Source organism: Cryptomeria japonica, unplaced genomic scaffold (genome assembly GCF_030272615.1).
Source record: "Cryptomeria japonica unplaced genomic scaffold, Sugi_1.0 HiC_scaffold_50, whole genome shotgun sequence".
Taxonomy (NCBI): domain Eukaryota; kingdom Viridiplantae; phylum Streptophyta; class Pinopsida; order Cupressales; family Cupressaceae; genus Cryptomeria; species Cryptomeria japonica.
Genome location: NW_026728872.1, coordinates 5,001 through 30,000, shown reverse-complemented (window position 1 = coordinate 30,000; position 25,000 = coordinate 5,001). Strand labels below are relative to the sequence as shown.

Below are 25,000 nucleotides of genomic sequence, written 5' to 3'. Positions count from 1 at the left end.
GAAGTGGGGTTATTGGAGCGCATCAAAGGTGCGCAATGCTGGTGCGAACCCGGGAGCGCTCCGATGTGTGCTCCAAGGTGCGGCGTGCACGAAGTCCGAGCCCGGTTTGCCCCGGGTGCGCACCTCGCGTGCACCTTCGCCGGGGTGAGCACCTTGGTGTGCAGACCTTGGTTGGGTTGCGCGCCCTGGTGCGCACCAAGGAGCGCTCTGAAGTGTGCTCCAAGGTGCGGCGTGCACGAAGTCGGAGCCCGGTTTGCCCCGGGTGTGCACCTCGGGTGCGCACCTCGCGTGCACCTTCGCTGCGGTGGGCACCTTGGCTGGGTTGCGCGCCTTGGTGGGCACCATGCAGTGCACGAAGTCGGAGCCCGGATTGCCCCGGGCGCGCACCTCCGCCAGGGTGGGCACCTTGGTGCGCACAACTTGCCTGGGCTGCGCACCAGGAAGGGCTCAAGATGGCACCCGCGTTCCGTTTTTTTCACTATCTTTCAGAACGGAAATTTTAAAATCTCGTTTTTTTTTGCCTTTTCTGGAAATTAGTGAAGGCAGCGCATCAAAGGTGCGCAACGCTGGTGCGAACCTGGGAGCGCTCCGATGTGTGCTCCAAGGTGCGGCGTGCACGAAGTCGGACCCCGGTTTGCCCCGGGTGCGCACCTCGCGTGCACCTTGGTGCGCACACCTTGGCTGGGTTGCGCGCCCTGGTGGGCACCATGGTGCGCACCAAGGAGCGCTCCGAAGTGTGCTCCAAGGTGCGGCGTGCACGAAGTCGGAGCCCGGTTTGCCCCGGGTGCGCACCTCGCGTGCACCTTCGCCGCGGTGGGCACCATGGCGTGCACGAAGTCGGAGCCCGGTTTGCCCCGGGTGCGCACCTCGCGTGCACCTTCGCCGGGGTGGGCACCTTGGTGTGCAGACCTTGGCTGGGTTGCGCGCCCTGGTGGGCACCATGGTGCGCACCAAGGAGCGCTCCGAAGTGTGCTCCAAGGTGCGGCCTGCACGAAGTCGGAGCCCGGTTTGCCCCGGGTGTGCACCTCGGGTGGGCACCTTGGTGCGCATGCCTTGCCTGGGCTGCGCACCAGGGCGGGCTCAAGATGGCACCCGCGTTCCTTTTTTTTCACTATCTTTCAAAACGGAAATTTTAAAATCTCATTTTTTTTTGCCTTTTTCTGGAAATTAGTGAAGGCAGCGCATCAAAGGTGCGCACCTCGCTGCCCACCACGGTGCGCAACGCCGGTGGGCACCCGGGAGTGCTTCGAAGTGTGCTCCAAGGTGCTGCGTGCACGTTGTCGGAGCCCGGTTTGCCCCGGGTGCGCACCTCGCGTGCACCTTCGTCGGGGTGGGCACCTTGGCTGGGTTTGCCCCGGCTGCGCTCCGAAGCGGGGTTATTGGAGCGCCGCCTCTTTTTTTGTCGGAGCGTTTGGTGGGGTTTCTCGCATTGGCTCTTCCGAGGCCCGGTTGCCACCCTGGCGCGCACGAAGTCGGAAGTAGGGTTAATTGCCCGGGTGCGCACCTTTGCCAGGGTGGGCACCTTACCTGGGCTGCGCACCAGGGCGGGCTCAAGATGGCACGCGCGTTCCGTTTTTTTCACTATCTTTCAAAACGGAAATTTTAAAATCTCCTTTTTTTTTTGCCTTTTCTGGAAATTAGTGAAGGCAGCGCATCAAAGGTGCGCACCTCGCTGCCCACCTTGGTGTGCTCTGAGGTGCGCACCCGGGAGCGCTACGAAGTGTGCTCCAAGGTGCGGCGTGCACGTTGTCGGAGCCCGGTTTGCCCCGGGTGCGCACCTCGCCTGCACCTTGGCCGGGGTGGGCACCTTGGCTGGGTTTGCCCAGGGTGCGCTCCGAAGCGGGGTTACTGGAGCGCCCCCTCTTTTTTTGTCAGAGCGTTTGGTGGGGTTTCTCGCATTGGCTCTTCCCAGGCCCGGTTGTTGGGTGCGCTCCCACCCTGGCGCGCGCGAAGTTGGAAGTTGGGTTAATTGCCCGGGCGCGCACCTTCGCCAGGGTGGGCACCTTGGTGCGCACACCTTGGCTGGGCTGCGCACCAGGGCGGGCTCAAGATGGCACCAGCATTCCCTTTTTCTCACTATCTTTCAAAACGGAAATTTTAAAATCTCGTTTTTTTTTTGCCTTTTATGGAAATTAGTGAAGGCATCGCATCAAAGGTGCGCACCTCGCTGCCCACCTTGGTGTGCTCCGAGGTGCCCACCACGGTGCGCAACGCCGGTGCGAACCCGGGAGCGCCCCGATGTGTGCTCCAAGGTGCGGCGTGCACGAAGTCGGACCCCGGTTTGCCCCGGGTGCGCACCTCGCGTGCACCTTGGTGCGCACACCTTGGCTGGGTTGCGCGGCCTGGTGGGCACCATGGTGCGCACCAAGGAGCGCTCCGAAGTGTGCTCCAAGGTGCGGCGTGCACGAAGTCGGAGCCCGGTTTGCCCCGGGTACGCACCTCGCGTGCACCTTCGCCGGGGTGGGCACCTCGGCTGGGTTGCGCGCCCTGGTGCGCACCAAGGAGCGCTCCGAAGTGTGCTCCAAGGTGCGGCGTGCACGAAGTCGGAGCCCGGTTTGCCCCGGGTGCGCACCTCGCGTGCACCTTCGGCGGGGTTGCGCGCCCTGGTGGGCACCATGGTGCGCACCAAGGAGCGCTCCGAAGTGTGCTCCAAGGTGCGGCGTGCACGAAGTCGGAGCCCGGTTTGCCCCGGGTGCGCACCTCGCGTGCACCTTCGGCGGGGTTGCGCGCCCTGGTGGGCACCATGGTGCGCACCAAGGAGCGCTCCGAAGTGTGCTCCAAGGTGCGGCGTGCACGAAGTCGGAGCCCGGTTTGCCCCGGGTGCGCACCTCGCGTGCACCTTCGCCGCGGTGGGCACCATGGCGTGCACGAAGTCGGAGCCCGGTTTGCCCCGGGTGCGCACCTCGCGTGCACCTTCGCCGGGGTGGGCACCTCGGCTGGGTTGCGCGCCCTGGTGCGCACCAAGGAGCGCTCCGAAGTGTGCTCCAAGGTGCGGCGTGCACGAAGTCGGAGCCCGGTTTGCCCCGGGTGCGCACCTCGCGTGCACCTTCGCCAGGGTGGGCACCTCGGTGCGCACACCTTCTCAATGTTTTCTTGCCTTTTCTGGAAATTGGTGAAGGCAGCGCATCAAAGGTGCGCACCTCGGTGTGCTCCGAGGTGCGAACCCGAGAGCGCTCCGAGGTGCCCACGAAGTCGAAAGTCGGGTTAATTGCATTGTTTTCCCCGGGTGCGCTCCGAGGTGCGCAACATCGGCGCGCACCAAGGAGGGCTCCGAAGTGTGCTCCAAGGTGCGCACGATGGCGTGCACCTCTGGTGCGCACGATTCGGAGCTCGGTTTGACCGGGGTGCGCACACCTTGGCTGGGTTGCGCACCTTTTGTGCGCTCCAAGGTGCGCACGAAGTCGGAGCTCGGTTTGCCCCGGGTGCGCACCTTCGCCAGGGTGCGCACCTTGATGCGCACGCCTTGGCTGGGCTGCGCACCTTGGTGGGCGCCATGGTGCGCACCTTTCGTGCGCTCCAAGGTGCGCACGAAGTCGGAGCTCGGTTTGCCCCGGGTGCGCACCTTGGTGGGCGCCATGGTGCACTCCGAGGTGCCCAAGATTGGTGCGCACCAAGGAGCGCTCCGAAGTGCGCTCCAAGGTGCGCGCGAAGTCGAAAGTTGGGTTAATTGTCCGGTTTGCCTCGGGTGCGCACCTTGCGTGCACCTTCGCCAGGGTGGGCGCCTTGGTGCGCACACCTTGGCTGGGCTGCGCACACCTTGGCACCCGCGTTTCCTTCATTTTAAATTTTTTTTTTTTACAATCTCTCAAGTGGGAAATTCTATAATCTCAACTTTTTTTGCCTTTTCAGGAAACTTTTGAATGGAGCGCATCATTGGTGCGCTCCGAAGTGTGCTCCAAAGCTCTCTCCAGCTGCGTGCACCTGCCCCGGCCGCGCACCCGGCCCCGCCCAGCTTCGCTCACCTGTCCCGGGCGTCTGGTGCGGAACCTTAGAGTAAGAAACATCACCGTGCACCTTGGCCAACGTGCGCGACTCGACCGAGCGCGCACTGGCCGAGGTGCACACCGATTTCACCTGGGTGCGCGCGCAGCACCTCGGGCGCACCGGGGTGCGCGCACAACGCCCGGGTTGCACCGTGGCCTGTGTGCTCGGGGCGCCTCGGGTGCGCGCTCGGTGTCGCCCCCGCGCGCGCGGTAGTGCGGGCAGCGCACCCCGGCCCGGCCCGGCCCCGACGAGAACGCAAACGGGCAAAAGGTTTATTCAAATAGCATTGCGATGCCCGGCGAAAAACTAAAAAAGGGTGCAACACCGGGACTTCCCGGGAGGTCACCCATCCCAGTACTACTCCGGCCCAAGCGCGCTTAACTGCGGAGTTCTGATGGGATCCGGTGCACTAACGCTGGTATGATCGCACCCGTTATGAGCTTGTCGCAGTGTGTACTTAGCAAACCGCGACCCACGTGCGAATCCACCCCGGCCACCCACCCCCGTCGAGGTGCACACCCTCCCTCGCGAAGTGCGCCCCGTTCGCCAAGTGTGAGCCCTGCCCGGGTGCGCGCACCTTGCTAGGGCGTCGGGTGTGCACCCGGCCCGGCCTACGTGCGTGCACCTGTAGGGGGCGTCGTGTGCGTGCAGTGTCCCGTCTGCAACGCGGTGCCCACACACCACCTCGGGCGCAACGACCTGCGCTCACATGTGGGCCGAGTGCACCTTGGTGCATGTTCGGGGCGCCTCGGGTGCACGCTCGATCTTGCCCCGGTGCACCAAGGCGCTCGGTTTGCCCCGGGTGCGCACTTGGTGCAAGGTGGGCACCCAAAATAGGGATCAAGCACCAAAACACAAGTTTCGGGATGCAAAATGGGACCCAAGGACCACAAATGCGTTCCAAGACCCATGATGGGTCCACGAGAACAAAAATGTGTTCCGAGACTTAATAAACAAATATTGGGTTTTAGGAGAAGAAACATGCTCTGATGCCCAAAACGAGAATCGACCCCGAAAAGGCCACAGGCCAAAAGTGGGATGCGAGACAAAAAAAAATGGGACCCGAGGACCAAAATTGGGTTCCCAGGTCGAAGACAGGGCAACCGGACAAGAAACGACCTCTAAGGCTCGAAATGAGTCCCGACGACTAAAACTTGACAAGAAGCACCCATCAGGCACCCAACTCGACACCCATGGGATGCCGACCCACCCGGGCTTCCACCTAGCACACCTTGGCACCCACCCACCCTCGCACCCAACCTCGCACCCAACTTAGCACCTTTGAACCCACATTGGCACTCACCCTGACCCTGGCACCTTGGAACCCACATTGGCACTCACCTTGACCCTGGCACCCACCTTTGCACTCACCTTGGGACCCACCCTGGCTCCCACCTCGGCACCCACCCAGACACCCACCTTGGTTCCTTGGCACCCACCTTGGATCCTTGGCACCCACCCCGACACCCACCTTGGCACGCAACTTGGCTACTTGCCACCCACCTTGGCTCCTTGACGCCCACCCCGACAACCACCCCGTGACCTACCCTGGCTAGGGTTGGTGCACACCCACCCTGGTGCCCACCTTGGCACCCACCCTATGACCCACCTTGGCACGCACCTTAGTACCCACCCCGTTACCCACCCTAGGACCCACCCCGTGACCCACCTTGGCCAGGGTGGGTGCCTTGGTGCGCACAACTTGCCTGGGCTGCACACCAGGGCGGGCTCAAGATGGCACCCGCGTTCCGTTTTTTTCACTATCTTTCAAAACGGAAATTTTAAAATCTCATTTTTTTCTTTTTTTTGCCTTTTCTGGAAATTAGTGAAGGCAGCGCATCAAAGGTGCACAATGCTGGTGCGAACCCGGGAGCGCTCCGATGTGTGCTCCAAGGTGCGGCGTGCACGAAGTCCGAGCCCGGTTTGCCCCGGGTGCGCACCTCGCGTGCACCTTCGCCGGGGTGAGCACCTTGGCTGGGTTGCGCGCCCTGGTGCGTACCAAGGAGCGCTCTGAAGTGTGCTCCAAGGTGCGGCGTGCACGAAGTCGGAGCCCGGTTTGCCCCGGGTGTGCACCTCGGGTGCGCACCTCGCGTGCACCTTCGCTGCGGTGGGCACCTTGGCTGGGTTGCGCGCCTTGGTGGGCACCATGCAGTGCACGAAGTCGGAGCCCGGTTTGCCCCGGGCGCGCACCTCCGCCAGGGTGGGCACCTTGGTGCGCACAACTTGCCTGGGCTGCGCATCAGGAAGGGCTCAAGATGGCACCCGCGTTCCGTTTTTTTCACTATCTTTCAGAACGGAAATTTTAAAATATCATTTTTTTTTGCCTTTTCTGGAAATTAGTGAAGGCAGCGCATCAAAGGTGCGCAACGCTGGTGCGAACCTGGGAGCGCTCCGATGTGTGCTCCAAGGTGCGGCGTGCACGAAGTCGGAGCCCGGTTTGCCTCGGGTGCGCCCTGGTGGGCACCATGGTGCGCACCAAGGAGCGCTCCGAAGTGTGCTCCAAGGTGCGGCCTGCACGAAGTCGGAGCCCGGTTTGCCCCGGGTGTGCACCTCGGGTGGGCACCTTGGTGCGCATGCCTTGCCTGGGCTGCGCACCAGGGCGGGCTCAAGATGGCACCCGCGTTCCTTTTTTTTCACTATCTTTCAAAACGGAAATTTTAAAATCTCATTTTTTTTTGCCTTTTTCTGGAAATTAGTGAAGGCAGCGCATCAAAGGTGCGCACCTCGCTGCCCACCACGGTGCGCAACGCCGGTGGGCACCCGGGAGTGCTTCGAAGTGTGCTCCAAGGTGCTGCGTGCACGTTGTCGGAGCCCGGTTTGCCCCGGGTGCGCACCTCGCGTGCACCTTCGTCGGGGTGGGCACCTTGGCTTGGTTTGCCCCGGCTGCGCTCCGAAGCGGGGTTATTGGAGCGCCGCCTCTTTTTTTGTCGGAGCGTTTGGTGGGGTTTCTCGCATTGGCTCTTCCGAGGCCCGGTTGCCACCCTGGCGCGCACGAAGTCGGAAGTAGGGTTAATTGCCCGGGTGCGCACCTTTGCCAGGGTGGCACCTTACCTGGGCTGCGCACCAGGGCGGGCTCAAGATGGCACGCGCGTTCCGTTTTTTTCACTATCTTTCAAAACGGAAATTTTAAAATCTCCTTTTTTTTTTGCCTTTTCTGGAAATTAGTGAAGGCAGCGCATCAAAGGTGCGCACCTCGCTGCCCACCTTGGTGTGCTCTGAGGTGCGCACCCGGGAGCGCTACGAAGTGTGCTCCAAGGTGCGGCGTGCACGTTGTCGGAGCCCGGTTTGCCCCGGGTGCGCACCTCGCCTGCACCTTGGCCGGGGTGGGCACCTTGGCTGGGTTTGCCCAGGGTGCGCTCCGAAGCGGGGTTACTGGAGCGCCCCCTCTTTTTTTGTCAGAGAGTTTGGTGGGGTTTCTCGCATTGGCTCTTCCCAGGCCCGGTTGTTGGGTGCGCTCCCACCCTGGCGCGCGCGAAGTTGGAAGTTGGGTTAATTGCCCGGGCGCGCACCTTCGCCAGGGTGGGCACCTTGGTGCGCAAACCTTGGCTGGGCTGCGCACCAGGGCGGGCTCAAGATGGCACCAGCATTCCCTTTTTCTCACTATCTTTCAAAACGGAAATTTTAAAATCTCGTTTTTTTTTTGCCTTTTATGGAAATTAGTGAAGGCATCGCATCAAAGGTGCGCACCTCGCTGCCCACCTTGGTGTGCTCCGAGGTGCCCACCACGGTGCGCAACGCCGGTGCGAACCCGGGAGCGCCCCGATGTGTGCTCCAAGGTGCGGCGTGCACGAAGTCGGACCCCGGTTTGCCCCGGGTGCGCACCTCGCGTGCACCTTGGTGCGCACACCTTGGCTGGGTTGCGCGGCCTGGTGGGCACCATGGTGCGCACCAAGGAGCGCTCCGAAGTGTGCTCCAAGGTGCGGCGTGCACGAAGTCGGAGCCCGGTTTGCCCCGGGTGCGCACCTTCGCCGCGGTGGGCACCATGGCGTGCACGAAGTCGGAGCCCGGTTTGCCCCGGGTGCGCACCTCGCGTGCACCTTCGCCGGGGTGGGCACCTCGGCTGGGTTGCGCGCCCTGGTGCGCACCAAGGAGCGCTCTGAAGTGTGCTCCAAGGTGCGGCGTGCACGAAGTCGGAGCCCGGTTTGCCCCGGGTGTGCACCTCGGGTGCGCACCTCGCGTGCACCTTCGCTGCGGTGGGCACCTTGGCTGGGTTGCGCGCCTTGGTGGGCACCATGCAGTGCACGAAGTCGGAGCCCGGATTGCCCCGGGCGCGCACCTCCGCCAGGGTGGGCACCTTGGTGCGCACAACTTGCCTGGGCTGCGCACCAGGAAGGGCTCAAGATGGCACCCGCGTTCCGTTTTTTTCACTATCTTTCAGAACGGAAATTTTAAAATCTCGTTTTTTTTTGCCTTTTCTGGAAATTAGTGAAGGCAGCGCATCAAAGGTGCGCAACGCTGGTGCGAACCTGGGAGCGCTCCGATGTGTGCTCCAAGGTGCGGCGTGCACGAAGTCGGACCCCGGTTTGCCCCGGGTGCGCACCTCGCGTGCACCTTGGTGCGCACACCTTGGCTGGGTTGCGCGCCCTGGTGGGCACCATGGTGCGCACCAAGGAGCGCTCCGAAGTGTGCTCCAAGGTGCGGCGTGCACGAAGTCGGAGCCCGGTTTGCCCCGGGTGCGCACCTCGCGTGCACCTTCGCCGCGGTGGGCACCATGGCGTGCACGAAGTCGGAGCCCGGTTTGCCCCGGGTGCGCACCTCGCGTGCACCTTCGCCGGGGTGGGCACCTTGGTGTGCAGACCTTGGCTGGGTTGCGCGCCCTGGTGGGCACCATGGTGCGCACCAAGGAGCGCTCCGAAGTGTGCTCCAAGGTGCGGCCTGCACGAAGTCGGAGCCCGGTTTGCCCCGGGTGTGCACCTCGGGTGGGCACCTTGGTGCGCATGCCTTGCCTGGGCTGCGCACCAGGGCGGGCTCAAGATGGCACCCGCGTTCCTTTTTTTTCACTATCTTTCAAAACGGAAATTTTAAAATCTCATTTTTTTTTGCCTTTTTCTGGAAATTAGTGAAGGCAGCGCATCAAAGGTGCGCACCTCGCTGCCCACCACGGTGCGCAACGCCGGTGGGCACCCGGGAGTGCTTCGAAGTGTGCTCCAAGGTGCTGCGTGCACGTTGTCGGAGCCCGGTTTGCCCCGGGTGCGCACCTCGCGTGCACCTTCGTCGGGGTGGGCACCTTGGCTGGGTTTGCCCCGGCTGCGCTCCGAAGCGGGGTTATTGGAGCGCCGCCTCTTTTTTTGTCGGAGCGTTTGGTGGGGTTTCTCGCATTGGCTCTTCCGAGGCCCGGTTGCCACCCTGGCGCGCACGAAGTCGGAAGTAGGGTTAATTGCCCGGGTGCGCACCTTTGCCAGGGTGGGCACCTTACCTGGGCTGCGCACCAGGGCGGGCTCAAGATGGCACGCGCGTTCCGTTTTTTTCACTATCTTTCAAAACGGAAATTTTAAAATCTCCTTTTTTTTTTGCCTTTTCTGGAAATTAGTGAAGGCAGCGCATCAAAGGTGCGCACCTCGCTGCCCACCTTGGTGTGCTCTGAGGTGCGCACCCGGGAGCGCTACGAAGTGTGCTCCAAGGTGCGGCGTGCACGTTGTCGGAGCCCGGTTTGCCCCGGGTGCGCACCTCGCCTGCACCTTGGCCGGGGTGGGCACCTTGGCTGGGTTTGCCCAGGGTGCGCTCCGAAGCGGGGTTACTGGAGCGCCCCCTCTTTTTTTGTCAGAGCGTTTGGTGGGGTTTCTCGCATTGGCTCTTCCCAGGCCCGGTTGTTGGGTGCGCTCCCACCCTGGCGCGCGCGAAGTTGGAAGTTGGATTAATTGCCCGGGCGCGCACCTTCGCCAGGGTGGGCACCTTGGTGCGCACACCTTGGCTGGGCTGCGCACCAGGGCGGGCTCAAGATGGCACCAGCATTCCCTTTTTCTCACTATCTTTCAAAACGGAAATTTTAAAATCTCGTTTTTTTTTTGCCTTTTATGGAAATTAGTGAAGGCATCGCATCAAAGGTGCGCACCTCGCTGCCCACCTTGGTGTGCTCCGAGGTGCCCACCACGGTGCGCAACGCCGGTGCGAACCCGGGAGCGCCCCGATGTGTGCTCCAAGGTGCGGCGTGCACGAAGTCGGACCCCGGTTTGCCCCGGGTGCGCACCTCGCGTGCACCTTGGTGCGCACACCTTGGCTGGGTTGCGCGGCCTGGTGGGCACCATGGTGCGCACCAAGGAGCGCTCCGAAGTGTGCTCCAAGGTGCGGCGTGCACGAAGTCGGAGCCCGGTTTGCCCCGGGTACGCACCTCGCGTGCACCTTCGCCGGGGTGGGCACCTCGGCTGGGTTGCGCGCCCTGGTGCGCACCAAGGAGCGCTCCGAAGTGTGCTCCAAGGTGCGGCGTGCACGAAGTCGGAGCCCGGTTTGCCCCGGGTGCGCACCTTCGCCGCGGTGCGCACCATGGCGTGCACGAAGTCGGAGCCCGGTTTGCCCCGGGTGCGCACCTCGCGTGCACCTTCGGCGGGGTTGCGCGCCCTGGTGGGCACCATGGTGCGCACCAAGGAGCGCTCCGAAGTGTGCTCCAAGGTGCGGCGTGCACGAAGTCGGAGCCCGGTTTGCCCCGGGTGCGCACCTCGCGTGCACCTTCGGCGGGGTTGCGCGCCCTGGTGGGCACCATGGTGCGCACCAAGGAGCGCTCCGAAGTGTGCTCCAAGGTGCGGCGTGCACGAAGTCGGAGCCCGGTTTGCCCCGGGTGCGCACCTCGCGTGCACCTTCGCCGCGGTGGGCACCATGGCGTGCACGAAGTCGGAGCCCGGTTTGCCCCGGGTGCGCACCTCGCGTGCACCTTCGCCGGGGTGGGCACCTCGGCTGGGTTGCGCGCCCTGGTGCGCACCAAGGAGCGCTCCGAAGTGTGCTCCAAGGTGCGGCGTGCACGAAGTCGGAGCCCGGTTTGCCCCGGGTGCGCACCTCGCGTGCACCTTCGCCAGGGTGGGCACCTCGGTGCGCACACCTTCTCAATGTTTTCTTGCCTTTTCTGGAAATTGGTGAAGGCAGCGCATCAAAGGTGCGCACCTCGGTGTGCTCCGAGGTGCGAACCCGAGAGCGCTCCGAGGTGCCCACGAAGTCGAAAGTCGGGTTAATTGCATTGTTTTCCCCGGGTGCGCTCCGAGGTGCGCAACATCGGCGCGCACCAAGGAGGGCTCCGAAGTGTGCTCCAAGGTGCGCACGATGGCGTGCACCTCTGGTGCGCACGATTCGGAGCTCGGTTTGACCGGGGTGCGCACACCTTGGCTGGGTTGCGCACCTTTTGTGCGCTCCAAGGTGCGCACGAAGTCGGAGCTCGGTTTGCCCCGGGTGCGCACCTTCGCCAGGGTGCGCACCTTGATGCGCACGCCTTGGCTGGGCTGCGCACCTTGGTGGGCGCCATGGTGCGCACCTTTCGTGCGCTCCAAGGTGCGCACGAAGTCGGAGCTCGGTTTGCCCCGGGTGCGCACCTTGGTGGGCGCCATGGTGCACTCCGAGGTGCCCAAGATTGGTGCGCACCAAGGAGCGCTCCGAAGTGCGCTCCAAGGTGCGCGCGAAGTCGAAAGTTGGGTTAATTGTCCGGTTTGCCTCGGGTGCGCACCTTGCGTGCACCTTCGCCAGGGTGGGCGCCTTGGTGCGCACACCTTGGCTGGGCTGCGCACACCTTGGCACCCGCGTTTCCTTCATTTTAAATTTTTTTTTTTTACAATCTCTCAAGTGGGAAATTCTATAATCTCAACTTTTTTTGCCTTTTCAGGAAACTTTTGAATGGAGCGCATCATTGGTGCGCTCCGAAGTGTGCTCCAAAGCTCTCTCCAGCTGCGTGCACCTGCCCCGGCCGCGCACCCGGCCCCGCCCAGCTTCGCTCACCTGTCCCGGGCGTCTGGTGCGGAACCTTAGAGTAAGAAACATCACCGTGCACCTTGGCCAACGTGCGCGACTCGACCGAGCGCGCACTGGCCGAGGTGCACACCGATTTCACCTGGGTGCGCGCGCAGCACCTCGGGCGCACCGGGGTGCGCGCACAACGCCCGGGTTGCACCGTGGCCTGTGTGCTCGGGGCGCCTCGGGTGCGCGCTCGGTGTCGCCCCCGCGCGCGCGGTAGTGCGGGCAGCGCACCCCGGCCCGGCCCGGCCCCGACGAGAACGCAAACGGGCAAAAGGTTTATTCAAATAGCATTGCGACGCCCGGCGAAAAACTAAAAAAGGGTGCAACACCGGGACTTCCCGGGAGGTCACCCATCCCAGTACTACTCCGGCCCAAGCGCGCTTAACTGCGGAGTTCTGATGGGATCCGGTGCACTAATGCTGGTATGATCGCACCCGTTATGAGCTTGTCGCAGTGTGTACTTAGCAAACCGCGACCCACGTGCGAATCCACCCCGGCCACCCACCCCCGTCGAGGTGCACACCCTCCCTCGCGAAGTGCGCCCCGTTCGCCAAGTGTGAGCCCTGCCCGGGTGCGCGCACCTTGCTAGGGCGTCGGGTGTGCACCCGGCCCGGCCTACGTGCGTGCACCTGGAGGGGGCGTCGTGTGCGTGCAGTGTCCCGTCTGCAACGCGGTGCCCACACACCACCTCGGGCGCAACGACCTGCGCTCACATGTGGGCCGAGTGCACCTTGGTGCATGTTCGGGGCGCCTCGGGTGCACGCTCGATCTTGCCCCGGTGCACCAAGGCGCTCGGTTTGCCCCGGGTGCGCACTTGGTGCAAGGTGGGCACCCAAAATAGGGATCAAGCACCAAAACACAAGTTTCGGGATGCAAAATGGGACCCAAGGACCACAAATGCGTTCCAAGACCCATGATGGGTCCACGAGAACAAAAATGTGTTCCGAGACTTAATAAACAAATATTGGGTTTTAGGAGAAGAAACATGCTCTGATGCCCAAAACGAGAATCGACCCCGAAAAGGCCACAGGCCAAAAGTGGGATGCGAGACAAAAAAAAATGGGACCCGAGGACCAAAATTGGGTTCCCAGGTCGAAGACAGGGCAACCGGACAAGAAACGACCTCTAAGGCTCGAAATGAGTCCCGACGACTAAAACTTGACAAGAAGCACCCATCAGGCACCCAACTCGACACCCATGGGATGCCGACCCACCCGGGCTTCCACCTAGCACACCTTGGCACCCACCCACCCTCGCACCCAACCTCGCACCCAACTTAGCACCTTTGAACCCACATTGGCACTCACCCTGACCCTGGCACCTTGGAACCCACATTGGCACTCACCTTGACCCTGGCACCCACCTTTGCACTCACCTTGGGACCCACCCTGGCTCCCACCTCGGCACCCACCCAGACACCCACCTTGGTTCCTTGGCACCCACCTTGGATCCTTGGCACCCACCCCGACACCCACCTTGGCACGCAACTTGGCTACTTGCCACCCACCTTGGCTCCTTGACGCCCACCCCGACAACCACCCCGTGACCTACCCTGGCTAGGGTTGGTGCACACCCACCCTGGTGCCCACCTTGGCACCCACCCTATGACCCACCTTGGCACGCACCTTAGTACCCACCCCGTTACCCACCCTAGGACCCACCCCGTGACCCACCTTGGCCAGGGTGGGTGCACCCACCCTGGTGCCCACCTTGGCACCCACCCATCCTAGCACCCAGCCTGTGACCGGGCTTGGAACCCAACCTTGCACCCGCACCCGTCTTGGCCAGTGTGGGTGCGCACCCATCCTGGCACCCACGTTGTGACACACCCTTTAACCCACGCACCCTAGCACCCACGTTGGCACCCACCTTGGAACCCAACCTAGCAACTTGGCACCCACCCCGTGACCCACCTTGGCATCCACCATAGCAGTCGCCGACTTGGCACCCACCTCGGCACCCACCTTGACACTTGTGGACCCACCTTGCCACTCACCCTAGCATCGACCCATCCTAGCACCCACCCTGGCACCTTTGCACCCTAGCACTCACCCATCCTAGCACCTAACCTGTGACCCACCTTGACACTCACCCTCGCACCCACCTTGGAACCCAACCTAGCACCCACCCACCCTGACACCAACCCTAGCACCTACCCACCCTTGCACCCACCCTGTGACCCATCTTGGCACCCACCCATCCTACCACTCAACCTATCACCCACCTTCTCACCCACCTTGGCATCCACCTTAGCACCCACCCACACTGGCACCTTGGCACCCACCTCGGGCAAGGTGGGTGCACACCCACCCTGGCACCCAATTTAGAACCCACCGAGCATGTTACCCACCTTGGCACCCACATTGCAGCCCACCCTAGTACCCACCCTATGACCCACATTGGCATCCACACCCTAGCACCCAGGCACCTCGACACCCGCCTTGACACCCACCCTAGCACTGAACCTGTGACCCACCTTGGAACTCACCCTAGAACCCACCCACCCTGTGAACCACCTTGGCATCCACCTTAGCACCCACCCACCTTGGCACCCACTCTAGCACTCACCCATCCTAACACCCAACTTGTTACCCACCTTGGCACCCGCCCTCGCGTCCACCTTGAAACCCACCCTAGCACCCACCCACGCAGGAGCCCACCTTGGCACCCAACCTAACACCCACGCATCCTGGCACCCAACTTGTGACCCACCTTGGAACCCACCCTAGTACCCACCTTTGAACCCACTATATCACCAACCCACCTTGGCACCCACCCTATGACCCTCTTTGGAATCCACCCTAGCACGCACCCACCCTGGCACCCACCATGGAGCGCACCCTAGCACCCACCCACCTCGGCACGCACCTCAACACCCACCTTGGTGTGCGCACTGCGCCAACCTCTCAAAGACCCTATGTGGTGCGCTCCAAAGTGTACACCTTTGGTGCGCTCCAAGGTGCGCACCTTTGGTGCACACCGAGGTGCACACCAAAGTGTGCACCGAGGTGAGCACCAAAGTGCACTCCAGGGTGCACACCAAGGCGTGCACCTTTGGTGCGGTCAATGCAAACGAATTCGGAAGTTGGGGTCGATGTCCTAATCGCTGCTGCAGACTACACGTATGAGAATCGGACAAATAGCTTTATATAGGGGAGGTGTTGCGTTTGATGGGTCGACTCCCCTGGTTGTGTGCACTGCACCAACTTCAAAGACCCTGTCTTGTTTAAGAAGTCAAAAGTTGGGGTGGATGTCCTAATCATTGCTGCAGTCTACGCATGTATGAGAATCAGACAAATAGCTTATATAGGGGAGGTGTTGCATTCGGTGGGTTGACTCCCCTGGTTGTGCGCACTGCGCCAACCTCAAAGACCCCGCATAGCAGAAGAAGTCGGAAGTCGGATTTTGGTGAGCACCAAGGCGTGCACCTTTGGTGCGGTCAACGCAGACGAATTCAGAAGTTGGGGTGGATGTCCTAATCGTTGTTGCAGGCTACACATGTATGAGAATCAGACAAATAGCTTATATAGGGGAGGTGTTGGGTTTGATGGGTCAACTCCCTTGGTTGTGCGCATTACGCCAACCTCAAAGACCTTGTTTTCGTTAAGAAGTCAAAAGTTGGGGTCAATGTCCTAATGGCTCCTGCAGGCTACACATGTATGAGAATCGGACAAATAGCTTATATAGGGGAGGTGTTGGGTTTGATGGGTCGACTCCCCTGGTTGTGCGCATTACGTCAACCTCAAAGACCTTGTTTTCGTTAAGAAGTCAAAAGTTGGGGTCGATGTCCTAATTGCTCCTGTAGACTACACATGTATGAGAATCAGACAAATAGCTTATATAGGGGAGGTGTTGGGTTTGATGGGTTGACTCCCCTAGTTGTTCGCATTACACCAACCTCAAAGACCTTGTTTTCGTTTAGAAGCCGAAAGTTGGGGTCGATGTCCTAATTGCTCCTGCAGGCTACGCATGTATGAGAATCAGACAAATAGCTTATATAGGGGAGGTGTTGGGTTTGATGGGTCGACTCCCCTGGTTGTGCGCATTGCGCCAACCTCAAAGACCCTGCATTGCGGATGAAGTCGAAAGTCAGAGTTTGGTGTGCTACAAGGTGTGGTCGAAGGTGCTCACCTAGGTGTGCACCTTTGGAGCACAGGAAAAGTGCCCTCCAAAAGTGCGCACCTTTGGAGTGCACAAAAGTGCCCTCCAAAAGTGCGCACCTTTGGAGCGCAGAAAAGTGCCCTCCAAAAAGTGCCCTCCAAAAGTGCGCACCTTTGGAGCGCAGAAAAGTGCCCTCCAAAAAGTGCCCTCCAAAAGTGCGCACCTTTGGAGCGCAGAAAAGTGCCCTCCAAAAAGTGCCCTCCAAAAGTGCGCACCTTTGGAGCGCAGAAAAGTGCCCTCCAAAAAGTGCCCTCCAAAAGTGCGCACCTTTGGAGCGCAGAAAAGTGCCCTCCAAAAAGTGCCCTCCAAAAGTGCGCACCTTTGGAGCGCAGAAAAGTGCCCTCCAAAAAGTGCCCTCCAAAAGTGCGCACCTTTGGAGCGCAGAAAAGTGCCCTCCAAAAAGTGCCCTCCAAAAGTGCGCACCTTTGGAGCGCAGAAAAGTGCCCTCCAAAAAGTGCCCTCCAAAAGTGCGCACCTTTGGAGCGCAGAAAAGTGCCCTCCAAAAGTGCGCACTTTTGGTGCGCACCAAGGCGCTGGTTCGGTCGTTGCAGGCGAGTTCGGAAGTTGGGGTCGATGTCCTGAGCGGAGGTGCAAACTACACAGGTGTCGGAATCGGACAAATAGCTTATATAGGGGAGGTGTATGCTTCGATGGGTCGACTCCCCAGGTTGAGCGCACCGCGCCAACCTCAAAGACCCTACGGTATGGATGAAGTCGGAAGTTGGGTCCGATGACCGATTCGATTAGTAGGTATGCTCATGAGGTCGGAATTTGGGTCCGATGACCTGCCATGTGCAGGAAGGCGAATGTTGACACTGTGCGTTGCAAGGTGCACACCAAGGCGCTGGTGCGGTCTTTTTAGTCGAGTTCGGAAGTTGGGGTCGATGTCCTGATCGGAGGTGCAAGCTACACAGGTGTGGGAATCGGACAAATAGCTTATATAGGGGAGGTGTATGCTTCGTTGGGTCGACTCCCCGGGTTGAGCGCACCGCGCCAACCTCAAAGACCCTACGGTATGGATGAAGTCGGAAGTTGGGTCCGATGACCGATTCGATATGTAGGCATACTCGCGAGGTCGGAATTTGGGTCCGATGACCTGCCACGTGCAGGAAGGCGAATGTTGGCACTGTGCGTTGCAAGGTGCGCACCAAGGCGCTGGTTCGGTCGTTGGAGGCGAGTTCGGAAGTTGGGGTCGATGTCTTGATCGGAGGTGCAAACTACACAGGTGTGGGAATCGGACAAATAGCTTATATAGGGGAGGTGTATGCTTCGTTGGGTCGACTCCCCGGGTTGAGCGCACCGCGCCAACCTCAAAGACCCTACGGTATGGATGAAGTCGGAAGTTGGGTCCGATGACCGATTCGATATGTAGGCATACTCGCGAGGTCGGAATTTGGGTCCGATGACCTGCCATGTGCAGGAAGGCGAATGTTGGGACTGTGCGTCGCAAGGTGCGCACCAAGGCGCTGGTGCCGTCGTTGCAGTCGAGTTCGGAAGTTGGGGTCGATGTCCTGGTCAGAGGTGCAAACTACACAGGTGTGGGAATCGGACAAATAGCTTATATAGGGGAGGTGTATGCTTCGATGGGTCGACTCCCTGGGTTGAGCGCACCGCGCCAACCTCAAAGACCCTACAGTATGGATGAAGTCGGAAGTTGGGTCCGATGACCGATTCGATACGTAGGCATATTGGCGAGGTCTGAATTTGTGTCCGATGACCTGCCATGCGCAGGAAGGCGGAATTTGGGTCCGATGACCGAGTTGATGGCGTGCCATGCGCAGAAAGGCGGAATTTGGGTCCGATGACCGAGTTGATGTTGATGGCCCGCCATGCACAGGAAGGCGGAATTTGGGTCCGATGACCGATTTGAAGGCGTGCCATACGCAAAAAGGCGGAGTTTGGGTCCGATGACCGAGTTGATATTGATGGCCCGCCATGCGCAGGAAGGCGGAATTTGGGTCCGATGACCTGACATACGCATGGAGTCCGACTCGGGGGCCGATGTTCGATTCGATGACTTGCATTGTGGGTAAAGTCGGAAGTTGTGGTCTTTGACCCGATTCGATGACCAGACTTCGGCTGCTTGAGAATCGGACAAATAACTTATATAGGGGAGGTAGTGTTCTCGAGCATCCTCCCCCCGTGCCCGTTTATGTCGATTGATGCTGGTGCTCGACTGGTTGGAGCGCTCGGATGCAAAAATCTTGCACCAGGATTTATCGATTGTGATGGACACGGCAAGTCTCCTGATTGCTATGCAGGAGCTCATCGTGAATCTCTATGCGGCCTTGGTATGGACTCGACCTGCGGAATGGTTCGGCAATGGTAGTCGCTCCAACACGTCCTTGCAATGGCCACAGAGGTGATTCGACTAGAGCTCCAGTCTAGCTTTTGGGTTGCTTGGCGGACTGGTATAGCCGCGATCGAGTTCCGGCCATGAACGTTTTAGATAGCTCTTGGGCTTTCTGGGACGGAAGTCGGAAGTTTGGGCTGTTGTCCGATTTGATGACCATTCTTCGGATGTGTGAGAATCGGACAAATAACTTATATAGGGGACTGTGTTGTCTCACGCAGCCCCCTCCGTGCCCCTCTATCTCGACCGATGTTGGTGCTTGAAAGGGTTGGGATCGCTCGGATTTATAAACGTGCACCACCATTTGTCGAGTGTGAGGGACGCGGCAGGTCTCCTAAATGCTATGCGGGCGCTCTCTGAGAATCTCTATCCGGCCTCGACACAGACTAGTCTTGCTGAATGGTTTGGCACTGGTAGTCGATCCAACACGTCGTTGTTGTGGCCGCCTAGGCGATTCGATTCGAGCCCCCGTCTAGCTTTTGGGTTGCTTGGCGGATTTTGCCCTATCCGCAAGTGAGCTCGGTCCCTAAACGTTCGAGAAACCCGATTGCTATGCGCCGACTCTCTTTCTTGCGAGCCTCCATCTAGCTTTTGGGTCTCTACGGAACGGAAGTCGGAATCTGGGACCGTTGTTTGATTCGACGAGGCAGACTACGGTTGTGCGAGAATCGGACAAATAACTTATATAGGGGAGGTGTTGACTGGAGCATTCTCCCCCGTGCCCCTCTAACTCGACCAATGCTGGCGCTCGAACGGTGGTAGCGCTCGGATTTTCATTGAGCGCCAGCATTGGTCGATTTAGAGGGGCATGCGAGATTCCCGAATGCTATGCGAGGGCTCTAACGGAAATGTCTATTGGTTTCGGTATGGATGCAATTGCGAGTGGTTCGGCAAAGGTAGTCGTTCCGATGCGTCCATGTCGTGGCCAAATCGATAATTCGATTTGAGCCCTCGTATAGCATTTGGGTCTCTCGATGTGATTCCGCATTCCAGTCCCTTTGGGCACTGCTTGAGCCGCATCCCAGGGGGTTCCCTTCCCAATAATCTGCCTCGCAACCCGATTGCTATGCGGTGAGGCTCCTCGGCCGCCTCGGAACTATCTGTGTATCAGACGCATCGCGGGATAAGGGGTTGGCAACGGTAGTCGCCCCAAGCGCGTCCGATGCTTGGACCATTCCGAGGCGGCCCTGAAGCCTCTTCCGTCTAGCCGTTGGGTCCTTCTCGCCGCATCCCTCGCCTCGCACCCCGATTGCTATGCGGTGAGGCTCCTCGGCCGCCTCGGAACTATCTGTGTATCGGACGCGTCGCGGGATAAGGGGTTGTCACTGGTAGTCGCCCCAAGCGCGTCCGATGCTTGGACCATTCCGAGGCGGCCCTGAAGCCTCTTCCGTCTAGCCGTTGGGTCCTTCTCGCCGCATCCCTCGCCTCGCACCCCGATTGCTATGCGGTGAGGCTCCTCGGCCGCCTCGGAACTATCTGTGTATCGGACGCGTCGCGGGATAAGGGGTTGTCATTGGTAGTCGCCCCAAGCGCGTCCGATGCTTGGACCATTCCGAGGCGGCCCTGAAGCCTCTTCCGTCTAGCCGTTGGGTCCTTCTCGCCGCATCCCTCGCCTCGCACCCCGATTGCTATGCGGTGAGGCTCCTCGGCCGCCTCGGAACTATCTGTGTATCGGACGCGTCGCGGGATAAGGGGTTGTCACTGGTAGTCGCCCCAAGCGCGTCCGATGCTTGGACCATTCCGAGGCGGCCCTGAAGCCTCTTCCGTCTAGCCGTTGGGTCCTTCTCGCCGCATCCCTCGCCTCGCACCCCGATTGCTATGCGGTGAGGCTCCTCGGCCGCCTCGGAACTATCTGTGTATCGGACGCGTCGCGGGATAAGGGGTTGTCACTGGTAGTCGCCCCAAGCGCGTTCGATGCTTGGACCATTCCGAGGCGGCCCTGAAGCCTCTTCCGTCTAGCCGTTGGGTCCTTCTCGCCGCATCCCTCGCCTCGCACCCCGATTGCTATGCGGTGAGGCTCCTCGGCCGCCTTGGAACTATCTGTGTATCGGACGCGTCGCGGGATAAGGGGTTGTCACTGGTAGTCGCCCCAAGCGCGTCCGATGCTTGGACCATTCCGAGGCGGACCCGAAGCCTCTTCCGTCTAGCCGTTGGGTCCTTCTCGCCGCATCCTTCGCCTCGCACCCCGATTGCTATGCGGTGAGGCTCCTCGGCCGCCTCGGAACTATCTGTGTATCGGACGCGTCGCGGGATAAGGGGTTGTCACTGGTAGTCGCCCCAAGCGCGTTCGATGCTTGGACCATTCCGAGGCGGACCCGAAGCCTCTTCCGTCTAGCCGTTGGGTCCTTCTTGCCGCATCCCTCGCCTCGCACCCCGATTGCTATGCGGTGAGGCTCCTCGGCCGCCTTGGAACTATCTGTGTATCGGACGCGTCGCGGGATAAGGGGTTGTCACTGGTAGTCGCCCCAAGCGCGTCCGATGCTTGGACCATTCCGAGGCGGACCCGAAGCCTCTTCCGTCTAGCCGTTGGGTCCTTCTCGCCGCATCCCTCGCCTCGCACCCCGATTGCTATGCGGTGAGGCTCCTCGGCCGCCTTGGAACTATCTGTGTATCGGACGCGTCGCGGGATAAGGGGTTGTCACTGGTAGTCGCCCCAAGCGCGTCCGATGCTTGGACCATTCCGAGGCGGACCCGAAGCCTCTTCCGTCTAGCCGTTGGGTCCTTCTCGCCGCATCCCTCGCCTCGCACCCCGATTGCTATGCGGTGAGGCTCCTCGGCCGCCTTGGAACTATCTGTGTATCGGACGCGTCGCGGGATAAGGGGTTGTCACTGGTAGTCGCCCCAAGCGCGTCCGATGCTTGGACCATTCCGAGGCGGCCCCGAAGCCTCTTCCGTCTAGCCGTTGGGTCCTTCTCGCCGCATCCCTCGCCTCGCACCCCGATTGCTATGCGGTGAGGCTCCTCGGCCGCCTTGGAACTATCTGTGTATCGGACGCGTCGCGGGATAAGGGGTTGTCACTGGTAGTCGCCCCAAGCGCGTCCGATGCTTGGACCATTCCGAGGCGGCCCCGAAGCCTCTTCCGTGTAGCCGTTGGGTCCTTCTCGCCGCATCCCTCGCCTCGCACCCCGATTGCTATGCGGTGAGGCTCCTCGGCCGCCTTGGAACTATCTGTGTATCGGACGCGTCGCGGGATAAGGGGTTGTCACTGGTAGTCGCCCCAAGCGCGTCCGATGCTTGGACCATTCCGAGGCGGACCTGAAGCCTCTTCCCTCTAGCCGTTGGGGCTTTCTCGCCGCATCCCTCGCCTCGCACCCTGATTGCTATGCTGTGAGGCTCCTCGGCCGCCTTGGAACTATCTGTGTATCGGACGCATCGCGGGATAAGGGGTTGGCAGTGGTAGTCGCCCCAAGCGCATCCGATGCTTGGACCATTCCGAGGCGGCCCTGCAGCCTCTTCCGTCTAGCCGTTGGGACCATCTCGCCGCATCCCCCACCTCGCACCACGATTGCTATGCGGTGAGGCTCCTTGGCCGCCTCGGAACTATCTGTGTATCGGACGCATCGCGGGATAAGGGGTTGTCACTGGTAGTCGCCCCAAGCGCGTCCGATGCTTGGACTATTCCGAGGCGGCCCTGCAGCCTCTTCCGTCTAGCCGTTGGGGCCATCTCGCTGCATCCCCCACCTCCTCGGCCGCCTCGGAACTATCTGTGTATCGGACGCATCGCGGGATAAGGGGTTGGCAGTGGTAGTCGCCCCAAGCGCGTCCGATGCTTGGACTATTCCGAGGCAGCCCTGCAGCCTCTTCCGTCTAGCCTTTGGGGCCATCTCGCCGCATCCCTCGCCTCGCACCCCGATTGCTATGCGGTGAGGCTCCTCGGCCGCCTGGGAACTATCTTCGTATCGGACGCATCGCGGGATAAGGGGTTGTCACTGGTAGTCGCCCCAAGCGCGTCCGATGCTTGGACTATTCCGAGGCGGCCCTGTGGCCTCTTCCGTCTAGCCGTTGGGGCCATCTCGCCGCATCCCCCACCTCGCACCCCGATTGCTATGCGGTGAGGCTCTTCGGCCGCCTTGGAACTATCTTCGTATCGGACGCATCGCGGGATAAGGGGTTGTCACTGGTAGTGGCCCCAAGCGCGTCCGATGCTTGGACTATTCCGAGGCGGCCCTGCAGCCTCTTCCGTCTAGCCGTTGGGGCCATCTCGCCGCATCCCCCACCTCGCACCCCGATTGCTATGCGGTGAGGCTCCTCGGCCGCCTTGGAACTATCTTCGTATCGGACGCATCGCGGGATAAGGGGTTGTCACTGGTAGTCGCCCCAAGCGCGTCCGATGCTTGGACTATTCCGACGCGGCCCTGTGGCCTCTTCCGTCTAGCCGTTGGGGCCATCTCGCCGCATCCCCCACCTTGCACCCCGATTGCTATGCGGTGAGGCTCCTCAGCCGCCTTGGAACCATCTTCGTATCGGACGCATCGCGGGATAGGGGGCTGTCACTGGTAGTCGCCCCAAGCGTGTCCGATGCTTGGACCATTCCTAGGCGGCCCTGAAGCCTCTTCCGTCTAGCCGTTGGGGCCTTCCCGCCCCATCCCTCGCCTCGCACCCCCGATTGCTATGCGGTGAGGCTCCTCGGCCGCCTTGGAACCATCTGTGTATCGGACGCATCGCGGGATAAGGGGTTGGCACTGGCAGTCGCCCCAAGCGCGTCCGATGCTTGGACCATTCCGAGGTGGCCCTGAAGCCTCTTCCGTCTAGCCGTTGGGGCCTTCCCGCCCCATCCCTCGCCTCGCACCCCGATTGATATGCGGTGAGGCTCCTCGGCCGCCTTGGAACTATCTGTGTATCGGACGCATCGCGGGATAAGGGGTTGGCACTGGTAGTCGTCCCAATCGCATCCGATGCTTGGACCATTCCGAGGCGGCCCTGCAGCCTCTTCCGTTTAGCCGTCGGGGCCTTCCCGCCGCATCCCTCGCCTCGCATCCCGATTCCTATGCGGTGAGTCTTCTCGGCCGCCGCGGAACTATACCTGTTATTGCTACTGCATCCTTCGGCTGGTAACCTCCTCTGCCGCCTTGGAACGTTCTCTTTGTCGGACGCGTCGCGGGATAAGGGGTTGGCACTGGTAGTCGCCCCAAGCGCGCCCGATGCATAGACCGCTCCGAGTCGACCTTGCTTTCAGCCTCTCACATGCATAGACCTCTCTGAGTCGACCCTGCAGCCTCTCACGTTTAGCCTTTGGAATCTCGCCTCACAACATGATTGCTATCCTTGATGCATCCCTTGCCTCGAGCCCTGATTGCTTTCTTGGCTGCATCCCTCCTCTCCTCACAGCCCGGTTGTCATCACTGCTTCATCCGTCGCTTCATGCATTCTGGCTGCTGGGCCCTTCCCACCGCACACCTCGATTGCTATCTCTTCTGCATCACACACCCCGATTGCTATCTCTGCTACATCCCTCGGCTCTCACTTCTGCATCCTTCGCCTCACACCTCGATTGCTATCAATGCTGCATCCGTAACCTCACACCCCGATTGCTATGCGGGGAGGCTCCTTGGCCGCCTTGGAAATTTCTGTGTGTCGGACGCACCGCGGGATAAGGGGTTGGCACTGGTAGTCGCCCCAAGTGCGCCCGATTCTTAGACCGCTTCGAGGTGACCTCGTAGCCTCTTTCGTCCAGGCTTCCTGCCTTCAACGCCCTTTTTACACCTCGATTGCTATGCGCGGGCTCGTTGGCGTCTATCACCTCTCTGCGAAGAGTGGCACGATGATTGTTGGGGTAAATCGTAGCAGTCCGATCTCTGGCCTTGGGCCATTGTGAGGGCTGATCGATTTCCTGTGCGCATCTCGTGTTCGCCCAGTAACAGACTCGACGACTTGTAATCGGTCTTGTTCCCGATTGTTCCTGGAGGTAGTCTTCGGAACTCTTGGATTTGACCTGTCACTCGAACTGTCCTCTTCCGAGGATGCTTGTGTGTGTGTGCTTGTGCCATTTCCTTGGCGGTATTAACGAGATATTAAAGAGCGGAGTGAGCGCCTCGCCCAGCTATGTTTGGGGCTCTCACTCCCTTACCCGGTGTGCGACCGCTTTGCACGTAGGTTGCGGAGCATCGCGACTCTTTCGATGTTTGGCGGTTGTCTTCCGGTGATGCGTTGGTCCCGAAGTGCACGTTACTAGCATTTCTGCCATTGTTCTCGATCTTTGGCACGTTCCTTCGTTGCAATTGGATATATATCTCCGTTTATACGCGCAGGCTTCTCCCGCCTATTCAGCGCTGTCCCACTCTCAGCACTCTCGTGGTCTCCTTGGCTTCTCTCTCCCGTGAGCGAGCTCTCTTCTCGAGTCTTTTCCATGTCCCATGGAGGTTGCCTTGCGAAATTCGGGCACACAAACGTGACCGGATAAGAGCGGAATTGCCTATGAGGAGAAGCTCACCTTAGGGAGCAGCAATGCCGAGTGTTTCGACAGAGGGTAGAGGGGGCGTTGTTTGGGCGGTTGCACAAAAGAGTGCTACGTTTGCACTGAAGGTTGCTTCTTCGTCTCCGACGAACTCTTCGAGGCAAAAAAGCTTGTTT

General features: G+C 60.7%; 2 non-coding genes across 2 annotated transcripts; both read right to left on the bottom strand.

Moving 5' to 3' along the window:
* Positions 1 to 4,297: 4,297 nt before the first annotated feature.
* LOC131862597 (5S ribosomal RNA) lies at positions 4,298 to 4,416 on the bottom strand. The gene has a single exon (XR_009361536.1). It is a non-coding gene; the product is annotated as a 5S ribosomal RNA (ribosomal RNA).
* A 7,817-nt stretch (positions 4,417 to 12,233) lies between these two features.
* Positions 12,234 to 12,352, bottom strand: LOC131862668 (5S ribosomal RNA). Its single transcript, XR_009361606.1, has one exon. It is a non-coding gene; the product is annotated as a 5S ribosomal RNA (ribosomal RNA).
* Between the last annotated feature and the right edge of the window lie 12,648 nt (positions 12,353 to 25,000).